Below are 23,834 nucleotides of genomic sequence, written 5' to 3' on the forward strand. Positions count from 1 at the left end.
TTCCGGCCATGAGAAGAAGTTATTTCAAGTTATTTTTCCTTTATGATTGATGATGTCAATGAGATAGGGAATATTCTGCTTCTTTCCCTTTCAGACATATCTTTTTACTGAGATAACTCCACTCTGGCAACAGTAACACTTCTGTATTCTGTGTGCTCTGTTGTGCTTGACAGCTGAGTTTTTGGACAGAAGCCTGAGATGACATCCATGAGTGCTACTCCTGCTACTGTAACAGATCTCTATCCAAAGGTCTGCTGCAGGGAGACGGCCTTGCTGAAGTCCACTCACGTTTTAGGTTGGCATTCTCAGCAGCAGTTTGATGGCTTGTTAGTCTCGCCTCCCGTGTCTTACGGTTTTGGGGTTGGCCTGTGGAATGTGCAGAAGTCCTGTTTTGGCCTCCAGTTGTACCTGCATGTTGCCTGTTTTTTCTCTATGTCTTCTGAGCTTGTTAGGTCAGTCCATCATGTTTCCCATTAGGTATAGTGACTTGCTGTTTTCAGTAGTTGTCTGCATATATGGGTTTTCAATTAGTTTGTTTCAGCTGGTGAATGTCTGATGTAGACCTAGGCATTCTGATGAGGTCATCCATACAGGACACAGAGAGGAGAAGGTAGTGAGGAAAATAATTGGCTCTTCTTTGTTCCCTGCATGCTCAGAAGAGATGGTCGTGAGAGATGGAGATGGAGGGCTGTCACGCTTCTGTGTTCTGAAGGTGCTGTAGGTGGGAGGACGTGAAGGGGTTCCACTTCTTTAGGGAAAGTGATCTCTGTGTTCAGTCTGCTGGTCTTGTCTGTGTCAAGGTGCAGGCTGAGAGGGAATGTCGAGGCTCAATGACTTCCATGTTCACAGAGTGTCTCTGACATAGTACCAAAAACTGTTGGTGAAGGTTTCCAACTGCACGTGGGGTCACTGCCTCCCCTATGTCTGTCTTTCTTTCTTTCTTTCTTTCTTTCTTTCTTTCTTTCTTTCTTTCTTTCTTTCTTTCTTTCTTTCTTTCTTTCTTTCTTTCTTTTCTTTCTTTCAACGTGATGTTCACTGAACCCTGGGTCTGTGTACAGCAGGAGGATCTGAGTGTTCCCCTGAATAGAGCACCTGGGCGGTCTCTCTGCTTTGTCTCTGGTGTATTGCTCACAGCAGTGGGTTTTTCCTTCTGGAAACTGCGGCTTAAGATCATCTGGGCATGCTCAGTGTGGGTGTCAGATGTCCTAGGTTGTTTTGGTATTGCCTTTGAGTCCCGTGTTTCAGAGTGTGGTCTGTGGGTGGTGTAGAACTCAGTTCTGATGGATGTAACCAGGTAAGAAGGGCTTGATGTATGTCTGCCCTGTTCCATCTTCACTTTAGGTTTCATGTTCTGTATCATGACTGGGCACCTGTTTGCGGTCGGATGGTGACGACCTCTGACTGAGGGTGTGTGTGTGGCTTTCTGACATTGGTTCTGGTGCTGGTTGTGTGTCACAGCTTGTTCATCGTTTCATATGACCCAGAGCTGCTGTCACAGGCCCCATGTTATGGTAATGGTGTGATCACTGTGACACTGGACATTTGCCATCATGGTGCGTGTACATTTGAAAGAATGTTTCAGTAGAGGCCACCCTGGGGAACAGAAAAGGGGTGCCACACAGTGTGCCAGTTGGGAACGGCACTACTGTCGGGGAACATATATTGCAATTTGTTAGCGCTGGGTTTTGACATCACAGAGAGGCCCCTACGGTTTCCTCCATCAACGGGAACAGAAAATAGTTGCAGTGTGTATGTTTCTAGTACATTTCTGTTGATTAGTCCATTTGCCAAAAATGATCAAGTGCTGAGGAGAATGAGCAGCTGTCACTGTGAAAGGGATGGCTGCAGAGGTTGCACCTGCTCCAACTTCTGCCTTTCTGGTTTTCCAGGACCTGGAAGGGCTGTGCTCGTCCCTTCCGTTTCCTTTTTTATGACCCCGGTGTTGGGTTTGTTAGAGACGCGAGGCTTTCAGAGTTCTCTTTTCATGTTGTTTTTTCACCTGGAGTTCAGAAAGGTTGTTATCAAGGTGGCTGTTTGGAGTTACAGTCCTGGCTTCACCTGTCGGATTTCTCCTTTGTCTCACTGTTTGCTTGTTTGCTTAAATGTGTGTTCTGTGTTGCTTGAGGACTTTGTTCATATTTTCTGTAGTTCCTCTCCTGCCGAAGGTTTCCGGGGGTGCAGTGTTTGTCCATTTACCCCACCGGTGCCTAACTTGTCTTGTTTGTTGAGGTGGGTTCCATTAACAGAAGATGTGGTTTGAGGTCCCATCAGTGCCTGTAAAATATGTGTGTCAGCCTCTGTTCACGTTGATAAGTGTGATTTCTTTGGCCTGGATGAGTGGATGGTGCACTAGTGTATGTGTCCTTTCAACCTTGTTATTGATCAGAGAAGGGGGTGATCTAGCATTTGGAATAGACTTTCATTCCCATCTGCAGGGTTCCAGATGCTGTGTCTTGATTCTATGTTTCTGCTTCTCCCAGCTTTCCTTGAGTGTGGAAGTCAAGGTGTTTTATCACTGTTCTGTGCTGGGTGCTGCAAAGCCCTTCCTTCTTTCTCGGTTCAATGTGTCTTTTCTGTGTACAATGTGTCCAACAGCTGTTAGCAGTTGTGTTACCACGGGACTTTGTCTCATTTTGCATTTTCCAAGTATCGAGGAGTTTGAAGGTCATGTTCTTTATCGGTATTTTGTTAGACTGTAACCCCTTCATAGTGTACATTGGAGTATGCTGCAAAAGACTTTTCTGATTAATCCTGTAGTAATTTTCCTTTGTTCAAAGCACATTTTTCATAAATGCTTGTTCTTGTCTTTCTGCAAATAGAGCATGACTGTCCAGGGCACCTTAAGTCTTTCTCAGTTCGGGAGGTGTTACTGAGGTGTGGTGATGGGGCCCTGGGTCAAGGGAGCGTGGGCAGTACTTTTCTAGAAGGAGGATATCTACCTTCACTTCTGCAGTTGTGAGGTATGTGCAGTATTTCCCAGTCCTCATGTCTACAGCTCTCAACCCTTGTATGAGCTCCCCCTGCCCCTCCTGGTCACTAGCACTAGATGTTGTTTGAAGCGTCTGTGCTCTCGCCTGTTACTCTGCTGGTCTATGTCAGCCGTGGGTTAGCGGGAAAGGGAGCGCTATTTTTCTTGGAGGAAAGTGTCCACACTCCATAAAGAATTAGAGATACACCTCCATACTCTCAGGGAGCCCATACTTGCATATGCTGAATACTGGGGCGTGGAGGAAGGATCCCGAAGATCGTCCGAGGTCAAGTTCTTTTGCACTGGGATCCACATTTCTGTTTTCTTACTTTAGTGCTGCCACCCAGAGGACATGTTGGGGGTTGCTCCTGACCTGCTCTTCCTGCCTGCAATCCCAATCATTTCACCTGTAATGCAGTGAAGGGTGTCTTCTCTGTCCAGATAGGTTTGGATGAAGATACCTTTGAGAGGCACCAGTCCTCTCCTCATAGCCAATGCGAATTACACGTGTATAGCCAGCAGTTTTAGTGCTTTGTCCAGGGCGTTCTCTACAGGGTGAGAGGACATAGCAGTGTTATGACAGGGAATCCCTGTATTCCTTGCAGAGGTGTGTTGGGAAGGTCAGAGGAGTAGGATGTGCAGTGACTGCACATTCCAGAGCTTCCGGGGGATGGGTCCCATTACATTTGGTGTGCATCTCTCCCTTTCTGCCTGAATGTGCTTCCTAGACCCAATGCTCATGTCCTAGGGCAGGTGAGCCTCTAAGGGTGAATGCGTGTCGGCTCCCACGTTCTCTCTGTAATCCTTCAGAAGTGCAGGACTGAGGTCCTGTGGCATCGTCCAGTACTCTGCCTTCCTGTAGTGTGTCCACTCACAGTCGAAGCATGTGGTCGTACTGTGTCACTGATGTGTTCCCAGGGAGCATGCTTTCCTATCCCCCTCATGATCCAGTGACATGGTGCAGGATGTGTCTACTGAGTTCTTCACCCAGATCACCCAATCCTGTATATGAAGACTGCTATTGCCCATCCACAATAGCAGGTGGTGAATTGCATAGACCTTCAGCCTGAGATGCAGTAGACCCTGGGTTGAGACCCCACACTCTCTGGCCTGAGCAGTGGCTCGTGCAGCTTGAGTCCTGGTTCCTCAGCTTTACTGTGGGCTCTCTGGCTTGAACATGGGATCATGGACGTGACTTTGTGATCACTGGATTGATCCCAAGAGTCATTGGCCTGAAGGCCAAATTGCTGGCTTTTGCAGCAGGTTCCTGGCTGTACTGTAGGCCCCCCTACCCCAGTCATGGCAGATACGAGAAAGCAATAGATGAACAGGTAAGGTGCCTCAATAAAGAACAGATGCTTCCTATTTGTTTACCTTCCTATTTGTCAATATCTATCTTTCCCTCGGTGTCTCTCTCTGTCCATGTACAAAAAAGAGTGGTGCCTCTTTTTTCCTTTCTAGGACTCAGAATGGAAGTGACAGTTGAAATGATTTCCACTGACTGTCTGGCTGAGATCACAGGCTGTACCCCTTCTGAGGTCATTCTTTTGTAACTATTGACATGCACCAGAAGGCCCATGACAGGGCTGTGTAGTCCTTGACAGTGTGATCTGTTCTCATGCTCTGATCTCTGCCGCCTGACACCGAATCCTGAGAAAACCGCCTAGAGCACTTGAAAAAAATGAAACATTTCTGGTGCCCTCTAGTGGACGTCCTGAGAATAGCGCTCTTTCTCGGAAAGTCAGACATTGGTATTGGTTTGTGTGAATACAAACAAATCCTGAGGTTTCTCACATAGTGAAGAAGTGATTATGGTGTCGCTGATTCTGTGTACGATTCATACTGCAGCTGTGAAAACGGACGAGGTTCTCAAGAGAACAACAGCATCTGTTTCTTTCTTACAGGTAGGAGTAATAGGCTATTAGAGATTGATTGCCATGGCATTGCTACTTTCTGAAACTTCTGTAGTGCTGACGTGGAGACAATCTTCTGGAACATGGAAGGAGTGTTTTGGGTCACTCTGTTCCCTTTTCTGGAGTGGAACAGCAGAGTTTGCTGGGCCTCTGGGTCTTTCGGACCATTATCTCTGTCTTAGGTCTTTGCCTTGGCTTCAGAAACTGTTCAGATAGGTGGCTGCTCCAAGTATCCTTTTATTTGGCTTCCTTATTTGTTTCTGTAGTCATTCTTCATTCACTTTCATAGTTTCTTGTTTTTTATTCATTCATTTTCCCCCTGATTTGTTTATCTGTTTCCCCTTTGTTTACTTATTAGGTCATTTAGTTACTTATTCAGTAACTTTGATTGCCTTCCTTTGCTTGTTCCCTCAGTGCTTTATTGGGGAGTGGTGCGTGTCTTTCTACTGTGTGTGATTCAGCTGATGCAGAGGGATCTACCGTTTGCTCTTCGTCTCTGTTTTTATTGTGCTGCTGACATCCTGTTTAGAGAGGTGAGAACTTGGCCCTGGCCGGTTGGCTCAGTGGTAGAGCGTCGGCCTGGCGTGCGGGGGACCCGGGTTCGATTCCTGGCCAGGGCACATAGGGGAAGCACCCATTTGCTTCTCCCCCTCCCACCCCCTCCTTCCTCTCTGTCTCTCTCTTCCCCTCCCGCAGCCAAGGCTCCATTGGAGCAAGGATGACCCGGGCGCTTGGGATAGCTCCTTGGCCTCTGCCCCAGGCGCTAGAGTGACTCTGGTCGCGACAGAGCGACGCCCCGGAGGGGCAGAGCATCGCCCCCTGGTGGGCAGAGCTTCGCCCCTGGTGGGCGTGCCGGGTGGATCCCCGTCAGGCGCATGCGGGAGTCTGTCTGACTGTCTCTCCCCGTTTCCAGCTTCAGAAAAAAAAAAAAAAAAAAAAAGAAAAGAGAGGTGAGAACTTTGTCCTGAGTATGTGCTTCTGGGAAAAGTGAATAGGGCAGCTTCTTTGGTTTGTGCTACATTTCTTGGTGTGGTTGTGTCTGAGGTTTTCATAGATTTCAATTCATGTGACCTTCTATTTTTACAATGTGTTTCTAGGTTTCGGTCTTTATAGCCAGGACCATGTCTGGGTAAGAACTTTAGGTTGGAAGTCCTCGGTCCTCCCTTGGGGCTCGCAGTGCTCCCCAGAGCCTCCCTTGAGTGTGTGGGGTCCTGATTTTGGCTCTGCCGCATGTTTTGTGTCATGCCTTCTCCTGTTAGTCTGATGAACAAGGACCATCGTCTCGGGATCCTCTCCTCTGCAACTGTGGGATCCCTTGTCGCACTCTGATGCATGCTGCCCTGCATTCTGCATTTGGGGAACGTCTCCTGAATAGGGGTCACTGGGATAGGACACATTGTTCTGCTGCCCTCCCGTGGGAAAGTTGGGAACAAAAAGCACTTCATAAGAGAATATTTCTTTCCATCCCTGCTGCTGTTTTGCAAAAATTTTGGAAATGCCATTGCACTTTTCATCAGCAGTGTCTGTGAATGTGTCAGAGGAAGGGCTCCAGCCCAGAGACCATGGGCTCATGTCCATGATGTCATGCTGAAGCTGGTCACCACATACTCAAGCTGAATGAGCCTGTGATCAATCCAGGGACCTTAGGGATTTTAATCTCCATCCTCAGAGTCCAGGTTCACACACTATCCACTGCATCACCACCTGGGTAGGCTGTTCCTCCACTTATTGCAACTGTTGAAGGGAACATAAGACCATGTTATTAAAAATTTTGTTGATGTTTCCATTTATATTCTAAGAATTTTATAGACATCCTTGGGAAATTGACATAATTTTTGGTAAAACTGTTTTTATGAGTTTTAGGTTAATTTAAAAATAAGTCAGTAACAGAACTTTTAGTATTTTTAGTGAAATGAAGTCTCGAGGCACAGTGTTCTAAGAATGAGAAGCATTCTGTAAGTGATACCATATCTCCTTAAAGTCACCTGAGAGATTCTTTTCTGGGCACTTGTTCACCATGATAAAAAGTGAGTCTGTACCCAGCAATCCCTCTACTGGGTATATACCCCCCAAACTCAGAAACATTGATACCTAAAGACACATGCATCCCCATGTTCATTGCAGCATTGTTCACAGTGGCCAGGACATGGAAACAACCAAAAAGCCCGTCAATAGATGACTGGATAAAGAAGATGTGGCACATATACACTATGGAATACTACTCAGCCATAAGAAATGATGACATTGGATCATTTACAGCAAAATGGTGGGATCTTGATAACATTATACGAAGTGAAATAAGTAAATCAGAAAAAACCAGGAACTGCATTATTCCATACGTAGGTGGGACATAAAAGTGAAACTAAGAGACATTGATAAGAGTGTGGTGGTTACGGGGGGAGGGAGGAAAGGGAGAGGGAAAGGGGGAGGGGGAAGGGCACAAAGAAAACTAGATAGAAGGTGACAGAGGACAATCTGACTTTGGTTGATGGGTATGCAACATAATTGAAAGACAAGATAACCTGGACTTGTTAACTTTGAATATATGTATCCTGATTTATTGATGTCGCCCCATTAAAAAAATAAAATAAAAAAAAAGTGGGTCTGTAGATGGTGGATTGTGGAAAGTAAAAGATAAAGAATGTCAGTTATTAGTTACATAGCACCAGTAGGAAAGATTGATTTATGAGGCAAGGACAGTTGTCTATAGAGGTTTCATGGGGCAGGGGTTTTTGGATCTACCCATCTGACCCACAGGGCACTCGTGCCACTGGCAGTCAGGGAACGCCCAGGACAGTGGTGTCCAGTCAGTTCGGTTGCCAGACACTGCTCACTGCTTCAGATGGTCCGGTCCCCAGTTCCTGAGGCAGTGCAGTGCACCGAAGCAGCCTCCGCGGAGACGTCTGTATGGGGACGGGATGTGTGTGAACGCTGAAGAGCAGAGAAAGTGAGGCAGAAAGACTGTCAGTCAGTAAGGGACCAGCAGAGCAATGGTGTTGCACGTTAAGTTGTGTTGTTTTGCTTATATTTCATTCATTGAGTTTAGAGATAGGGTATTGGGGGAGAGATGGAGAAACAAACAATCATTGTTCCATGCAGTTGTTTCTTGGTGTTCCTATCTGTCAGTTCTTGTGCCTGCCTTGAGCCGTGAGCGACCACATCATGTAGGGTGGACGGGACACCAGTCTGTGCAGTCAGCCACCGGGGCGTGTTGGTTTCTGCACTTTAGTTCTCAGCTTCCAGGCCACTTCTTCCAAGAAAGGCGTTCCCGGATCATTGGTGTCTGTTCCTGACAGTATTCTGTTCTTTCCCTGCATAGCGGTTGCCTTAACCCAGGGGTCCCCAAACTACGGCCCGTGGGCCACATGCGGCCCCCTGAGACCATTTATCCAGCCCTCCACACTTCCCGAACGGGCACCTCTTTCATTGGTGGTCAGTGAGAGGGAGTAAAGTACGGTGTCGCTCACGTATGGTACTACTTCCGGTGACGTGGGACATATGCGTCACGGCTCCGGAAGCGTGTCCTATCACTTGTTAGGGCTAGCAGTGACAAATATGGATCTGGACATTGACCATCTCATTAGCCAAAAGCAGGACCATAGTTCCCATTGAAGTACTGGTCAGTTTGTTGATTTAAATTTACTTGTTATTTATTTTAAATATTGTATTTGTTCCCGTTTTGTTTTTTTACTTTAAAATAAGATATGTGCAGTGTGCATGGGGATTTGTTCATAGTTTTTTTTTATAGTCCGGCCCTCCAACGGTCTGAGGGACAGTAAACTGGCCCCCTGTGTAAAAAGTTTGGGGACCCCTGCCTTAACCTAAAGTGGTGTCTTTAATTTTTTATTTCCCGCTTAGCCACGTAAACCATTAGCCACAGGAAATTATGTGTGTGTTGTGTGCCCATCGGTACACTGGTGTCTTCGTCTGTACTGATACCAACATTAATTACTGTTAAACAAAATATGGGCAAGCAAAGAACCTCCCGTGGCAGGGCTCCCAAAGTAAAACCCTTAAAGAAACAGTAGCCTCGTCAGCCGGTTCCAAAGCAACTTTGGGGACAGTTCCTCTTCTCCTGCCCGCTGGAAGCTCTCTGCACCCCCAGGACGCTGCCGCCACGCGGCCCTCCTCAGCCGAGGTCTCGCGGTGCCGTGGAAATCGGCACCAGCCTGCCGTTCCCGGACTCTCTTCTGGACCGCTGCCCCTCCCACGTTCCCCTGTCCCCTCCGCGGTGCGAATCCAGGCGCGCAGTGTGGACGCATCTGCACGTCCGCGTTCCAGGACAGGAGTCGGGAGGGCGAGACAGCGCGCTGGGGCGGAGGTCTCGGCGACGGACACTCGTGGGGAGGGCACGGTGACCTGCAGGGCCAGCACCTGAGGAGAAGGCAGCAGGTCGGTGACAGGTGACGGGAGGCGGAGGAGGAGGCGCAGCCCCGGGAAGAGGGAGGAAGGGCCCGGGGCCACGCCAGGGGAGGGCTGTTAAGGAGGCGCCCCCGAACACGAACACGGCTGTGGTCCAAGCAGGTCGGGGCGGGAGGCGCCCAAGCCTAGAAGGGAGGGCACCGGGCCCGCGGTCGGAGGCGGACGGGACTGTCCTCGGGGGGTCCGGGAAGAGGGGGTGCATGCGAGGTGCTGAGCAAGCAGCTCCGGGAAGGGGTTTGGGGAGCGTGCGCTCACAGGCAGGTGGGGCCGGGGAGCCGGGAGGGTTGGTGCAGAATGAGAGACAGCCGAGCAGTCTGCACAGGAACTGGGCCTGAGGAGGTCCGACCCGCAAGAAACTCCTGTAGGGACAGACACAGGACACGGGACCCCACGGCCAGGGAGGTTGCGGGGGGCGTCTCCCCTCTGTGGGTGGAAAGGCCGAGAGCGCAGAGCGGAGCGCGCTGGGTCGCAGGTGAGTCTAATGTCCAGTCCTCCAGCTTCTCACGGGGCAGGGTGGGCACGAGGACGGTACTGGGAGTCGGCAACCGAGGTGGCTGGGGGTCCGAGAGGGTGCGTCGCGGGAGGGTCCTGGCTCACCTCCGCCTCAATTTCCTCGTCCTCCGGCGTCCCCGGGGGCGCGGTAGGAGGAAAGGGCTTTTCTTGTTCAGGGCGGCGTGGGAACAGTTAACCCAGGTCGTGTGGGTGGGAGCCGCTTGTGCCACCGCGGAGGGTCCGGGGTCCGAGGAAGGGAGCAGAGAAGACCCAATGGCACGCAGGCGGGGGGCGGGTATGAAACGAGCTTCTTAGTTCCCAGAGCTTCGCTGTCTAGATGCTGCTGGTGGGAGCGGTCCGTATGCATCGAACAAAAAGTGTCCTCGGTGCAACGTGTAAGTCTCATTGGGTGTCACTTTGTCAGATGAGTCGTTTTCTGTGTTTGCAAGGACAGGGAAGGCTGAGAAGACTGTGGGGGTAGTTGTCGTTCGGTCCATGAAGAGAGGACGCAGAGTGGTGTTTGGATGCAGCAGGAGTCTCAGGAATGACCCCTAGGGAGCTGAGGAATGGGTGAGGGACGCTGGAGCAGACATTGTTTTTATCGCTGCTGCTTAGATTTGGCAGTGTTTTCGCCATGATTACAGATTTTGGATGTTGTTCAAGTAGGTATTTTTTTTCCCCCAAGTGCCAAGTATAAAACATCCTTCTTTGCATGTGGCCCCACACTTCTCTGGTATGCGGCAGCATGTCATCAAAAATGGCTACGTGTCAGTGCTGACATGCGTGTCATAGGTTCACCATCACAGCTATAGGACTGTTAATCTATAACTGTTTGACTCAGTTACCCCTGCAGGCTCCCTTCTGTTGCATTCTTCTTGTTTTTCTTTCCTCAGTTGATCCACTTATTTGTTTATTATAAGTAAATTTTCTATCTCTACTGATTTTTTGTGTGTGGTGATCTATTGGTTCTGAAAAAGGTATTTTCTATCCCTAAATGAGAGTTGGATGAAATTTATGGCTATGCCCTGGCTGGGAACCTTAGTTACTTAGAGTGTCATTCTGATATACCAAAGTAAGCTTGATCCTTAGGAAACATCTAAGAATTAATGAATGCATGAGAACATTGGTACTGTCATATGTGGAGTTTAGCAGTTCTAACAGGTGTGAGTGCCATACTATAGTAGTCTGAATGTCTGTATTTGCCACTTCCTAACAATATATCAGGAAGAGCTATTTTTACAAGGTTAGGTACTTGGTCTTGTTGAAATAAGAAACATGAAAACTACGAGTTTTTAAGGAGATTATCTGAACCAAACCGACTCATGCCAGTGACAATGGGGTCACGTTTATGATTCCACCCTCAAGCCTACAACCCCGCACTCAGGCTCATAAGCCTGTGCTCAAACGAGTGACCTTGGGGTTTTGAACCTGGGTCCTCTCCATCTTAGTCCAATGCTTGATGCACTGCACCACTGCCTGGTCAAGCAAAATTACCATTTTATAAATCAAAAAACAGGCACAGAGAAGTTGAGAATATAGCCTTATGTCACACAGCTGGTGAGAGCAGAGCTGAGATTGAAACCCACTATGGAATGATCTGGAATGCATGTGGTGTACACCATGACATTCTCACCCTGATGGGACAGTGTGGAGTGAGAAAGACCAGGTGCCCAGACTGAGCCAGGCACAGGGACATGCACATATTTCTCCCTCGTTTTCACCACTGAGACTACAGAAGTCAGAGAAAACCAGGACAAGAACAAAAGGAAGCCAAGGGAGGAAGGTGATGAGCCTACTAGGAGAGAAGGCTCCACTTCCTGGGAGTCAAGGAAATCCCTTTCCCTAGTGAGACTGTCTCAAATCCCTCTCACTGGGCAGTAACCTAAGTAGATTGACTCCAGACTTCCACGTTTCCAGGGTTGAGTTTCTGTGTCTGACAGTGTAAGCTCTCTGTGGCCCTCTGGGAACTCTCTGCTTTCAGTGATGGGGGGGGGGGAATGAGGTATGTGAGTATCATAGTTTTATAAAGATAAGATTTATTAGAACAGAAGGCCAAGAGACCATGTAGGACATTGGTGTTGACATTCCCATACAACTTAAGGAACTATTTGTTGAGCTCATCTCTTGACATGAAAAAGAAGAACTTGTTTAGTTACTTCTGTACTAATTACAGTCCTAGGAGGGTAAGGGGTCAGTAGACATCCACTGAAGTCCCCTCAAAGCTGGGATATGACCTGTGCGGTTGCTATGGCTGTGATGCAAATTAATGCTAATGACTCAGTCACTCTCCTTGCAAACAGGGGGCTTCTCCTTTGAGTGTGTCCTCTGGTGTGTGAGGAGATGTGACTTTTGTGTAAAGCCTCGCTCACACTCTCTGCAAACATAGGGCTTCTTCCCTGAGTGTGTTCTCTGGTGTCTGAGTAGAGTTGACTTTTGTGTAAATCCTTGTTTACACTCCTTGCAAACATAGAGCTTCTCCCCTGAGTGTGTTCTTTGGTGTCTGAGGAGAGTTGACTTCAGTGAAAAGCCTCGCTCACACTCCCTGCAAACATAGGGCTTCTCCCCTGAGTGTGTTCTCTGGTGTCTGAGGAGAGTTGACTTCTGTGAAAAGCCTTGCTCACACTCCCTGCAGACATAGGGCTTCTCCCCTGAGTGTGTTCTCTGGTGTGTGAGGAGATTTGACTTCTGTGTAAAGCCTCGGTCACACTCCATGCAAACATAGGGCTTCTCTCCTGAGTGTGTCCTCTGATGTATGAGGAGAGTTGACTTCAGTGAAAAGCCTTGCTCACACTCCCTGCAAACATAGGGCTTCTCCCCTGAGTGTGTCCTCTGGTGTGTGAGAAGAGTTGATTTCTGTGTAAAGCCTCGCCCACACTCCCTGCAAACATAAGGCTTCTCCCCTGAGTGTGTACTCTGGTGTCTGAGGAGATTTGACTTCATTGTAAAGCCTCGCTCACACTCCCTGCAAACATAGGGCTTCTCCCCTGAGTGTGTCCTCTGGTGTCTGAGGAGATTTGACTTTATTGTAAAGCCTCGGTCACACTCCCTGCAAACATAGGGCTTCTCCCCTGAGTGTGTCCTCTGGTGTGTGAGAAGAGTTGACTTCTGTGTAAAGCCTCACTCACACTCCCTGCAAACATAAGGCTTCTCCCCTGAGTGTGTCCTCTGGTGTCTGAGGAGATATGACTTCTTTATAAAGCCTTGCTCACACTGTCTGCAAACATAAGTCTTCTCCTCTGAGTGTGTCCTCTGATGTCTGACGAGATGTGAACCATCATGAAAGCTTTGCCCACACTCTCCATACTTGACAACTACAATTCTTGACATTTGTATTCTCATAGACAGTTTTTCTGTGTCCACTGAATTCACTTCCTGGCCTTTGCTGGGCGCTTCCTGCATCATTCTCTCTTGCTCACTAGAACTTCCCAGGTGTCCTTTGGGAGGTTTGAAAAAGGCCCTTGAAATCCTCCTTGGCCTGTTCCGTCTAAGCAAATCTTTGGACTTTTCTTTGACCTTTTGACCTTCAGCTTTGTCATCCCAGTTGTGTGTATCAGTATATTGCTGCTGATTTGGATGCTCTGGGTAGGGGTCCTCTGATTGGAGCTGTTTTCTTGTAGATGTTCCTGGGAAAATATGAGAGGGGTGATTGTGTCCCACATGTTGGCTGAGGAATTTCTGGTTGGAGAAAGCCAGAGAGCAGGAGGGACATGGGTGTATCTCTGGCTGTGGTTCTGCTGAAAGAGAAAGTTTTGGTCAGGACAGATGTTGACAAGGCTGCCTGGGTCATACGTTTTGTTAAGACCTGTCCCACAAGTCATTCTTATGGGGTTGACAGTATAATCTCTGTCTCCCACAAAGTGTTTCTTTACAGTCTGTTTTCTCTTTTTATTTTTATGTACTGTGTCTTCTTTAGAAATCCAGAAAGTCCACATCAAGAGTCCTTTCTACGCATGCCAGATGAGGGACTGTCAAGTAGCATCAGGGTCTGTTTCACCCCCAGTATAGGTGGAACAATGCTGACCTATTTTATATACATGTAGCTTTTAACACAGTTACTTAGAAAGACCACTGGCCCCAACTAGTAATTGCTTCCCTCATAGTTTACCCATAGATAACAAACTAAAAACATGTCCCTCCTCAAGCTTCACATAAAATATTCATACTTTATTTTATTCAGTGTCAGCCCATTTCATATTTTGAAGTTCTGTTTCAAAATATTTCCCCAACCATAGTTTTTAAAAATTGATTGATTTTAGAGAGACAAAAAGAGCAGGAGGAAGAAGAGGAAAAGGAAGAGGAGAAAGAAGAAGAAGAAGAAGAAGAAGAAGGAGGAGGAGGAGGAGGAGGAGGGGGAGGAGGAGGAGAAGAAAGAGAGAGAGAGAGAGGCATTTATTCATTGTTTTGCCTAGATATGCAGTAATTGGTTATTTCTCATATGTGCTCTGACTTGTCTCAACCTTGGTAGTACAGAATGGTGCTCTAATGAACTGAGCAAACCAGCCAGGGTCCCCAATTATACTTCTTACATTGCTGACTCCCATTCCTCTCCAACTAATCCATAATCGTCTCTCAATAGGAGATAAAGTAATCTTTGAGAGGATTCCCCACTGAAGTGTATTCTCCAAAAATTAACAAAGCCAATCTTAGAGAATAAGCCCCCCTATAGCTGAAAACAGCCCCATCATCCCACCTCACTCAGGAAGGTCTCCAGTGTCTCAGCTTGGATCACAGCACTGCAGTCCAGGCTTCTGGGCATCCTTTGAACCTCTGCTTTTACCCTATATACTAGACAGGAGTGGCCCTCAGAAAACAGGCCCATGCCCGTTTTCCCGGTGGATAGAGTGTTGGCCCAGCATGTGGTTGTCACAAGTTTGATCCCCGGTCAGTGCACACATGAAAAGCGACTATGTGATTTTCTCCTCCCTCTCTCCCTTCTCTCTCTCTTTTCCTCCCACAGCCAGTGGCTCCATTGGTTTGAGCATCAGCCTGATAGCTCAGTTGGTTCAAGTGTTGACCTCGGGCACTGAGGATAGCTCGGCTAGTCTCAGCATGGACCTCAGACTTGGGTTGCTTAGTGGATCCTGTTTGGGGCACATGAAGAAAAATGTCTATCTCCCTTCTTCTCACTTAAAAAAATTAAATCAAATGTAACAAATATAAAGATTTTTCCTAAGAATGAAAGGCATATAAGATGAGTCCGTATTTCTGAACCATCTGATTCGAAATCTTATTGATTTTAGAGTGTACCATGAAAATTTCTAAGAAGAGTTCCCTCTTTTTTTTTTCATTATGAAAAACAGTTGTGCCCACCTCTAGCTGCTGCGAGCACTCTCTTCCGCTTGCTGCTGCACTTGATGCCCAGCATCTGGCCATACTCATCACCGTACCAGACTAGCAGCTCACAGTATGGCTTGACCTGGCAGGTTCGGTAGAAAATCTGCCTGCGATACTGAATGGCCACCAGGTTCTGCTCTTCATCATCCCGGGCACAGTTCACATACCTGGTTTTGAGGCAGATGGAAGAAAAGAAACTCACAGACGATGAGTTTTTACTACCTCTCAGATCCATGTCCAGCTCTGCACCTGACACTCGGGTTCCGATGTAGCCCACTCCCACAGTACTCTCGGAGAACCTTCTGTTCAATGTCTGTCACAATATTATACAACTTCCTATGTCCAGATTCTGCTTACAGTGCTCATACTTTCTAATGCCATTTTCTAAGGCTAATTCTAGATGTAACCTCCACCCTGATTGGACATAAACTCCCGTGACCTCTAGCTTTTCCAAACTAACTCAGGTTGTTTTATATCACATAACTTGCTACTTGATGTTGGACTCTGTGTCTAGATTAGTTCACATCATTCAATACTCAGCCCAAGTCCATCTTTTCTTGAGAGGCCTTTCTCCATTCTCCTCACATCTTATTTAGGTAGTATTTATTTATTATTTTTATTTTTATTTTTCTGAAGTTGGAAACAGGGAGGCAGTCAGACTCCCGCATGTGCCTGACCAAAATCCACCCGGCATGCCCACCAGAATGCGATGCTCTGCCCCTCTGGGGCACCGCTCTGTTGCATCCAGAGCCATTCTAGCGCCTGAGGCAGAGGACATAGAGCCGTCCTAAGCGCCCGGGCCAACTCTGCTGCAATGGAGTCTTGGCTGTGGGAGGGGAAGAGAGAGAGAGGAAGGAGAGGGGGAGGGGTAGAGCAGCAGATGGGCGCTACTCCTGTGTGCCTTGGCCAGGAATCGAAACTGGGACTCCTGCATGCCAGGCCGACGCTCTACCACTGAGCCAACCGGCCAGGGCTTAGGTAGCAATTGATGCCTCACCCAGGATTCCATAAAAACCTGGAGGTCTCCCTGCCCCACTGAAGTGAGAAATGAAGAAGCAGACAGACAAACACCCACATGCGCCTGACGGGGATCCACCTGGCATGACCACCAGGGGGTGATGCTCTGCCCATCTGGGGTGTTGCTTCACTGCAACTGGAGCCATTCTATTGCCTGAGGTGGAGGCCATGGAGCCATTTTTAGTGCTGGGGCCAACTTTGCTCCAATAGAGCCTTGGCTGTAGGAAGGGAAGAGAAAGATAGAGATAAAAAAGTTGTAAAACAACAAAGAAGCAGATGAGTGATTCTCTGTGTCCTGGCTGGGAATCAAATTGTGGACTTCCACGGTCAGGCTGATGCTCTACCGCTGAGCCAACCGATCAGGACTTGGTGGTGTCTTTGTCTTAGCAAAATTATAAAGAACAATAATAGCTTATTCACATTCTGTAGCCTCTGACAAAAGAGCCCCTCAGGGAAGTGGCCCATGATCATTGCTCTGCAGGCTTCAGAACTCAGTTCTAGTTAGAAGTGAGACTGGGGTCATTTGCTGCCCTATCACTTTTAGGCTATCCTGTTTTAGGTATCCTGGTACTGTGTGCTTCTCAAAAATAGAAAAATTGTAGTTAAACATTTCTAAAATCAATTGTTTCACTCTGTCTGCAATTCGTCCTCTATAAGATGATGGGTTGTATGATCTGTTTAAATAATGATTATCTTCCTCTAAACTGGAATATAGTAAGGGCTGCTTAAATAATGTTCATTAGATCAATTAAAGTGTAATCCAGGCCCTCAAATTTTTTTCTCCAGTGCCTAAATTTTGTCTACCATAGAAATTTATATTTTGAGGACATATGCTATATTTTTATCTCCTTTTTTCATCTAAATACCTCTTGTTTTGAAAGTGGAGAAAAAAGACGATCAGTGGATTAAGGCAGACCATTGAGGGAGGCATGATGAGAAGGAAAGATGTATGGGCCTGAGAGGGATGAGTGTTCTCCGTGACTCCCAGAAACTTCTTGGCCTTACCTCATCCAGTTGGCCAAGGATTCATCCTTCCCATTTACATACTCATGGCAGTTTCTCCCTTTGTTGATCTGCATTTCAGGAAGAAAATATAAAGATTTTTTTTGGATGAGAAGGTAATAGAAGAATTATTTTACCCTACTGTCAACAAAGCTCTTTCAGCTTGCATGCATTGCCACTCAGGACCACATGATATTTTTCTTACTCATCACATCTGAGTTGACATCTACTCAGGGATGGGAGGAGGCATTCTTTTTTGTCTGTACCACTTTCCTCCCACTTAACCTATGATACTTATCAGGAGTTCCATAGTGTGCAAAGTCCACTCAGTTACCCAGAACTAACCATATTGTCTCCATCCATGTCCTAGTATGTAGAAGGGCATTTCCCACCAAGCCATGGGAGGGATGTGGGAAGCCACAAGAAAGGGAAAGAGGTAAATGCTTCTCACCAGCCAGGAGTATCCATTTTTGCCTGCCTCTTCGTCTTCTGTGATCTGACCCTCATAAGGGTCAAAGTGCAGACCCACTGGCAGAGCAGATGCCTCATTCCACACTCCAAGACCAGCCTCAGGGATGCCTGATGCTCTGATTCTCAACCCAGGGGGCAGAGTGAGGGCTGCGTGGTTTTGGTGCCCCTTATCCACTGCACTGTCTCTTACAAATGTAGGGGGCCCATGCACGTCACAACTGTCAATGAAGTAGTTCTGACACATCTCACAATCTGGAGGTGAGAGCAACAGGGATTAGGGATGGTGTAGTGCATGTTCCTGGACATACAGAGTTCAGAGAGAGCCCAGACACTCACATCACTGAGCCACAGTTCTGTAGTGCAGGTCCCTAGGGGAACAGAAGAGCCTTAGGTCCAAATGACCAGATGAAATTAGTGTATGAAGAGATAACATGCTTTGTTAGGGTCACTTACAGAGGTAGTCATCATCCTGGGGCTCGCTGACCTCTTGGAGCACATGGCCTTTTCTTTCTCGTAGGCTATACATCTTTACTTCAGTCTCCTTTCTCCTGAGTTCTAAGTTGGAGAAGAGTGAGTTTGCTGGAGTCTGGAGTGTTAGTCCTTATTTTGTCAGAAAACACACAATCTCCTTCCATCAGATTATCACCTGTCCTTCTATATACTCTAGTATTTTCCTTTGTCAACTAAGGCTCAGAGAGCCTCTATAATAATAAGCCTCTGCACTGACTACAGATGGCCAATGCAATCTTTTTTTCTAGATTGTCCCATTATAAGGTTTAACTTCCCAACTTTTAGTTATTCATAAAATATTCATTAAGGGCACAGTATATGTAAGGCATTTAGGAAAGGCCTGCTGTACAACACCAACAGCATATGGTTACTATTATCAGAGATGTATTTATTGGACAACGTGTATGTGTCAGTTATTTTACATTGAAATTAAGCCCTAGCCAGTGGCTCAGTGGATAGAGTGTTGGCCCAGTGCATGTCCCGGGTGTGATTCCGGTCAGGGTACATAGGAAAAGCAACCATCTCCTTCTCCACCCCTCCCTCTAAACCTCTCCCTCTTCCATTCCTGCAGCCAGTGGCTCAATTGGTTTTAATATTGGCCCTTGGCACTGAGGATGGCTCGGTTAGCTAGAGCACTTTATCCTGAGGTACTAAAAAACAGCTCAGTACTCGAGAATTGGGGTTCCCAGGTAGATCCTGGTAAGAGTGCATATGGTAGTCAGCCTCACTATCTCCCATCGTCTTACCTAAAATATAAACAAATACATACACAAAGAAATAAATTGAATTGAATACTGTCAAAGAATATATGCATGTATCTTCACCTTACACATTAGCATTTAAGAGCTCAGAGAATTTGTAAGATTTGCTGAAATCTCCAGTGTTAAATTCACTGTCAATTTAGTAGAGCTTAAATCCAGCCCTATCCAAATCCACCCCACATACCTAGGCCATACTTATTAGCCTTTCTAGAGGACTCAGAGCAGCTGAAATCTACAAATGATTTTCTCTTACCCAATTTTCATCTAGAGCAGGGGTCCCCAAACTTTTTACACAGGGGGCCAGTTCACTGTCCCTCAGACCGTTGGAGGGCCGGACTATAAAAAAAACTATGGACAAATCCCTATGCACACTGCACATATCTTATTTTAAAGTAAAAAAACAAAACGGGAACAAACACAATATTTAAAATAAAGAACAAGTAAATTTAAATCAACAAACTGACCACTATTTCCATGGGAACTAGGCTCCTCTCACTGACCACCAATGAAAGAGGTGCCCCTTCCGGAAGTGCGGCAGGGGCGGATAAATGGCCCCAGGGGGCCGCATGTGGCCCGCGGGCCGTAGTTTGGGGACCCCGATCTAGAGTGTTGTCAGGAGGATCTTGCTTCTCGAGGATGGACTGTGATGCTGAGGATGCAGGTTTGAAACCCTGAGGCTGCCGGCTTAATTTCGGGCTAATCCGGCTTTAGTGCTGGCTCACCATCTTGAGCACAGGGTCACCGGTTTGAGCGTGAGATCATAGGCATGACCCCATGTTTTTTGGCTCAAGTCCAAAGTAGCTGGCTTTAGCAAGGGGTCACTCACTGTGCTGTAGCCCCCCCAGTCAAGTCACATATAAGAAAGCAATCAATGAACAAGAAGGAGCTGCAATGAAGAATTGATGTTTCTCATCTCTGTCACTTTCAGCCAGTCTGTCCCTCCCTCTCTCTATCTCCCACTAAAAGAAGAAGAAAAAGAAAAAAAACTGGCTGTTCATGTCAAAATATAATAAAGGTCACTTAACTGGACAGAAAGTCCATTTCTTTAACATAACACTTTCTCCTTACTATCTTTTTTTAAAATTTTTTAAAAATTTGTCTGACCTGTGGTGGCACAGTGGATAAAGCAGTGACCTGGAACACTGTGGTCTGCAATTTGTAACCCCAGGCTTGCCTGCTCAAGGCACAGACAAGAAGCAACTATGACAAGTTGATGCTTCCTGCTCCTGTCTGCCTCCCCCTTCTCTCTCTCTCTCTCTCTCTCACTCCTCTCTCTAAAATCAATAAATTAAATTTTTTATTGATTTTAGAGAGAGAGGAGGGAAGAGAGTGAGAAACATTGATTTGTTGTTCCACTGATTTATGCATTTAGTGGTTGATTATTCTTTCTTTTTTCTTTTTTCTTAGCTAGAGAGACAGACAGGAAGGGAGGGATGAGAAGCATCAATCTATTGCTGCAGCATCTTAGTTGTTCATTGCTTGCTTTCTTATATGTGCCTTGACCAGGCGACTCCAGCTGAGCCAGTGACCCCCTGCTCAAACCAGCAACCTTGGGTCATGCCAGCAACCTTGGGCTTCATGCCAGTGACCATGTGGTCACATCTATGGTCCCACACTCAAGCCAGAAACCACACACTGAGGCTAGTGAACCCATCCTCAAGCTCATACTTGGAGTTTGGAACCTGAGTCCTCATCATCCCAGGTTGATGCACTATCCTCTGTGCTACCACCTGGTCAGGCTTCAGTGGTTGATTTTTATATGGCTCTGACTCGATATCAAACCCACAACCTTGGTGTATGGGGACAACGCTCTAAGAAATTAAGCAACTTGGCCAGGGCTCCTTTCCTTCTTATACTTTCACCTTTACACATTTAACCCTCCTTGCCCTTCCTTAATAATCAGAGCCTGGTCAGCATCTAACAGTCTTCTGAACAAAACCTCAGGTCTGTGGACCACAGAAACCATTTGTGTCAAGTTAGAGATCACATCTGGACTTCAGCTGTTTCAATGCTAGACCCATGAAAGCAGAAGGACCCTACTGACCACACCCTTGTGAAACCAGACACATTGAAGAGATGGCTGACATAGGGCCTGACACAATGGTCCCTACCCTGGCCCACAACCCCAGCTGCTTTAAACACTAGTATTAATCCTTTTCCATCTGCAGTGTGGCCGGCGCTGCCCAGGCAACCCTGTCCTGGAGCACTGCTCACCGGCCAGACCTTCCTCCTCTTGTGATGACAAGAGCTCTGAATGAGTTATTTCTTATATGCTTTTATACTTTTATACCGTTCCTGCTCATTAACACATCTATAATTATGTGTAATTATTTACACATGGAAGCAGTGTAGCGAATTGCCTCTTACTGCACAATGCACTGTTTGCTTCTCACTTGTTTGCTAATTGTAAGCTCTGTCCCTCGTTAGCTGCTGAGAGGCTGGGAGACCTCACCCCAGGTCAGTTTCTAAAGGGCAGCGCCCTGCCTGAGGCCCTTCACCTCGCTGCCTCTGAGTCTATTGTTCTTGTGAGTCCTCAGTGTCTTCTGCGGGGGGTCTGGTGGCCTCCCTGCAGTGACCCATGAAAGAGGGCCCAGGGGCTCCGAGGCCTGAGGGAAAAGAAAACCATGGTCCCCAACAGGAAGTGCCTGAAGAAGCATGTAAAGCCAGGATCCACGGCCACCATTACAGCTGCCTGGTCCATGCAGGTTCGTGTTGGATTCGGACAGTCGGTAAAGAAACAATGGAGCCAAAAGCTGATGGGCCATCATCTTTAATCCTAGCTTGCACCCAGTGGGCAAGTAAAACACACACTGGGCTCCAAAAGCCACTCATTCAGTGCTCACAAAGCTACTGACTTATCCTAGTTTCTTAAAATCAAAGGTTTCTAGCTCACCAGAATTATTCACCTCTATTTTCCATCTTTTTCCTTCTCTCTTCACAAACTTTGCACAAACTGGCTTTCCTTCTGCACTTTGCCATCTTGGTTGCTTCTCCTGGCCTCCTCCACGTGGCCTTTCTCTGCTCTCCTCTCTAATGCTGATCTCAGAAACCGGGAGAGCAAGCTCCTAGTCTGCCCCCCTTTATAGTGTCGATTCAAAACCTTTAATCCAATATACAACATAGGGAAATTTCTAATACAAAGTCACTTATCTGAAGCATTATGGGATTGTACCACCCCACATCAAAAAGGGTGAGAAAGTAAAAAAAAAAAAAAAAAGGGTGAAAAAGGCTTAGTCTTAAATACAAGCCCCAGGCTAGAAGGATCCACCCTGCCCACATCCCGCCCCCAACATACTGGGCAAGGGCTCCCACATGGGCAGCGCCATCTTTAACAAAGTGAGGATAATATATTTTATCTGCCCAACAGAGCAGCGCCAACACTCGGCCCGCCTGTGTGCCGCCCTGCGACCTCCGCTCCGTCCCGCGCCCCGTCACCTTTGTGCAGCAGCTTGTCCTGATTCATCTCCACGTTGCAGCAGCGCGCCATCTCCCACTCGCCCAAGGCGGCCATCCCTCCCGGGAGAAGTAGGCGCGGCTGTCCCTGAAGTCGTAGGGTGCCTGGGGGAAGAGGCAGCCACGTGACCTCGCACAGCCTCCGGCGGAACCGCCCCTTGCCCCCAGCCTGCCATGCCTTCAGCACGGCCCCACAGGCTTCAGTCCACATCCATGCTCTGGCCACCCCGCACCCTCAGCCCCGACGTGCCTGCGCGGGAGACGGCGCAGAGGCTGACTGCTTGGCCCAGGGGCGTGCATCCGTGCGTTGTGCGTGTGCGCTCACTGTGGGGTGTTTTAACAGTCGACACGTGGGGCCAGCCCCAGGGATGCAAGGACGGGCCAGGTCGTGGACTTTAGCCAAGTCAGTGACTGCCTTGCTCAAACCAGCGATTTGGGATTTAAGCCATTGACCTTTGGGCTCAACTGGTGACCATGGGGTCATGTCTATGATCCAGCGCTCAAGCTGGTGACTCCCCGCTCAAGCAGGATGAGCTTATTACATTTCCTTGTTGTTCAAGTGCTCTCTTGAGTTCCTTTATTCTACTCTGAAGTTTATTGAACATTGTTATCACTGTTTGCTTTGAATACTTTATCTGTTCAATTACCCATCTCTATTTCATTAGAATATTTCTCGGGAGTTTTTTTCTTGTTCCTTCATTTGGGGTATATTTTTCTGTCTCCCCATTTTCTTTGACTTTGTTTTTGTTCCTTTGAGTAGAATGAAATAGTCATCTCGCCCAGTTTTGAACATGTTGTCTTTGTTACATTGTGTGTTGAACAGTTTCAGCCTGCAAGTTGTAGTTGTGGGGAGGTGCTTGCAGTGCCTGTCCTGTCACCTGGCCTGAAGGAGTGGGTTCTGAATGTTCACTTGGGGTGTGTGAGCCTTCTTGCCTTTTAATCTCGGCAGGGCTGGCAGGTGTAAAAGGGGCTGCGTGGTGTGTGCTTTGTGTGTCCTGTTTTAATTATCTGTTGTCAGAGCATGGTCTGCGCTGAGTTACCTGATTGCTTTCTAGTATCTCACCCCCCATTACATCCACCCTTTCTCCTGTGGAGTAGCCTGGTGCTCACACAGCCTTAATATGTTCATTCTTCACTTTCTCGGGGCTTGGCAGCCCTGTGCACATGCACTGCATTGCCCCCTCACTTTGCACTGGGCTGCAATGTTTTGCTAGCTTTGTGCATTCTTTGAGTAGAGCAGCCCAAACTGTGCATGCAGCAGTGCCCCCCAATCTCTGCACTTTCTCTGATCAGACAGTCCAGTGTGCAGACCATAGCCCATTTGACGGCTCCACATTTTCCAGGAGGGGTAATGTCAGTAGTGACCCACTATCTCTGCACTTTCTCTGGGTCGAATAGTCCTGCAGCTGGTACCAGAGTGTTTTACAAGCTCTGCACTCTCTCTAGGTGTGGAGCCCCACATGCACATGCAGCTCAGTAGGTGAAGTGTCG

General features: G+C 47.5%; 1 pseudogene; it reads right to left on the reverse strand.

The window, feature by feature from the left end:
* LOC136398615 (histone-lysine N-methyltransferase PRDM9-like) overlaps nucleotides 1-23,393 on the reverse strand; it is a 29,717-nt pseudogene extending 6,324 nt beyond the window's left edge.
* Nucleotides 23,394-23,834: the final 441 nt, after the last annotated feature.

The sequence above is a fragment of the Saccopteryx leptura genome, chromosome 3 (genome assembly GCF_036850995.1).
Source record: "Saccopteryx leptura isolate mSacLep1 chromosome 3, mSacLep1_pri_phased_curated, whole genome shotgun sequence".
NCBI lineage: Eukaryota > Metazoa > Chordata > Mammalia > Chiroptera > Emballonuridae > Saccopteryx > Saccopteryx leptura.